Raw genomic sequence first — 2,500 nt, 5'->3', positions numbered from 1 at the left:
CTGTCCTTGGTACTGGAAGACGTCATTAAGTCAGGGTCAGAATACTGTGTGCCTGACAGCCTGACCAGAGCAGTAAGAGCTCAGAAGGCTCTGTCCCAGGATGAGCACAAATAGCCCCTGTGAACATCACGGGATGGACTGGCCACTGCGACAGAATACAAAGAACAGGCTGGGGCGAGGGACCAAGGTCTCTGACCCCAAATCCGTCCTGTAGAATTCTACACTTGGTCTCAAGAAGACTTAGTTTCAAATCCTGCTCTATACACTTGCTTGACTTTTCCTTTCATAGGAAGGACCTGATGGCCACTTTCCCCTAGATTCTCTTTATGCTTGTGGGTGAGTGTGTTCCAGACTTTGGAAGAATGTTCTGTACCAAATATATACTATATTACCTTAGTAAATACTCCTTTCTAAAAACTGCTTAAGGCTGACTGACTAAATCAGTTCTTAACTCATAATATTGGGTTGAAAGATATTCTTTGGCTCAAGCCAAAGGCATTAGTAAATCATCCTCCAACTCCTCCTAGATACCCCTAGAATGCCAAAAGGGAGATGGAGCCTTTCTCAAAATCCTCTGGACTTACGGGGGCCACATTAGAACCATCCACATGACTTTGTTTAAGTCACATCCTTTCCCCCTCTGTTTCTCCATATGGAAACTAAGGGGGTTGGACTAAGTTGCTCTCTGAAGGGGCTTTTGTGTATCTCATCACATTTAATGGTGGAATCGATAGCTCCATCTGTGGAATGAAGGGGTTTGAAGTGGATCAGGGATTCCCAACTGCCAGGAATTTATTTGCCATTAAATGAGATTAGATAAGTTCCTTCTGCCAAGGTCCTAGAACTGGAAGGCCCTTCAGAGGGCAATTAGTGCAACTCCCTTATTTTCCATATGGAGAAGCCAAAAGAGGATATGACCTAAGCAAGGTCTTGCAGGTAGGAAATATCAGAGACTATAGTATTTTTGTGGCTTAAGTTTCTTGTGAATCGAAAGAATTCAAGCAATTAACTCAGTCAGAATTCTGGATATTGTGACTTATTCAACTCCAAATTGACTATGAATTATTGCATCATTGCTTGGAATTATAGAGAGGTGCTATTGGGATTTTGGGACTTTCAGGCTTAACTTATTGCCATCACTTGGATTTTTTTTTATCCCCAGCACCCAGCACGATGCCTGGCACAGTGTCCGGAGCGCAATACATGTTTGTTAACCTACGAAGCCATCCGTATGGGAGACAGCACAGGCTTTAGCACCCAGAGCTCCCACAGCTTGAGTCATAGGCAGGGGAGGAGGCTTCTCTCCCTTTGACAGGAGCATGTGAAGGCTCGGTTATGTGCAGAGGCCACAAGGATGATCAGCTTTCACTTTTTTATGTCTACATGCATGCCTCCACACGCCAAGACATAGATGTTTGTATGTCTGTGTGTCTGTATTCCTTATGGTCATAAATGTGTGCATGTGCATTTCTTATAACCGTGTGTGTGTGTGTGTGTGTGTGTGTGTGTGTGTGTGTGTGTGTGTGTGTGTGTGTTCCTCATAAATTTTGAGAGTTGAGCTTTTTGATAATTTTTTCATCAAAGTAGCTGGCCAGCACCAGAAGGCAAGTGGCTCAATGGGGAAAGCAGCATTTCCCGGGCTGCAGCGCCCTCTGGTGGCCAAATTTAGACGTTGCTCCATTACTCCCATTCATTTTGCTTTCTGCGCGGAGGTTCCGGAAGGGTTCTCTGGCTTGTCCGTTCTTCACCAGCCTAAATGAAAATCAGATTTCATCCTGAACCGGAAGCCTTCCTCCCGCCTCCTAAATCGCAGGCTGTGGAATCAGATGATTCAAAGCAATCTAATTCCGCGCGATCCAGACAGTAGTGCCAAAACGCGGATGTCTCTTCGGCTCCGATACTCACATCGCTTCTGTCCACGTTCCTGCAGCCTGGCCGGGGGGGGGGGGGGGGGGGGGGGGGGGGGGGGGGGGAGGGACCTGGATTCTTTGCTATTCCCTGGAGGGGAAAGGCTTTGGGCAGCTCCATTTTCCAGGCTGATCGAAGCGGGATCCACCCCAAATCCCTTCATTTCCCAGGTTTGGCTAATTAACCCTGACTTAAATACAAAATCTTGACGGGGGGAGAATACGTGAATTCAGCATCTCGCAGGGATGTTTCCTGTATCCGTATCTGCCATTGGGGGGGGGGGGTTTCAGGTGGAGGGGAAGGGGCTTTGATCCTTCTTCCTCCTAGGGAGACTCAGAGTCTGGGTCCTAATACAGATCTTGTTTTCCCTACAGCGAGATGAGAGGCAGAACTGCAGGCAGATGTACTGACTAGCATGATGGGTTTAAAACCAAGAAGACTCGGGTTCAGATTCTACCTCTAACACTGATGAACTGAATTGGTAATGAAACACTTAACTCAGCAACTCTCTAAGACTCTAAAGCATTATGTAAAACCCAGTGGAATTGTGGGTTGGCTACTGGAGGGGGGATGGGTGGAGGGGAGAGAAAAC

The sequence above is a fragment of the Monodelphis domestica genome, chromosome 1 (assembly GCF_027887165.1).
Source record: "Monodelphis domestica isolate mMonDom1 chromosome 1, mMonDom1.pri, whole genome shotgun sequence".
Taxonomy (NCBI): Eukaryota; Metazoa; Chordata; class Mammalia; order Didelphimorphia; family Didelphidae; genus Monodelphis; species Monodelphis domestica.
This window is presented reverse-complemented; position numbering follows the sequence as displayed.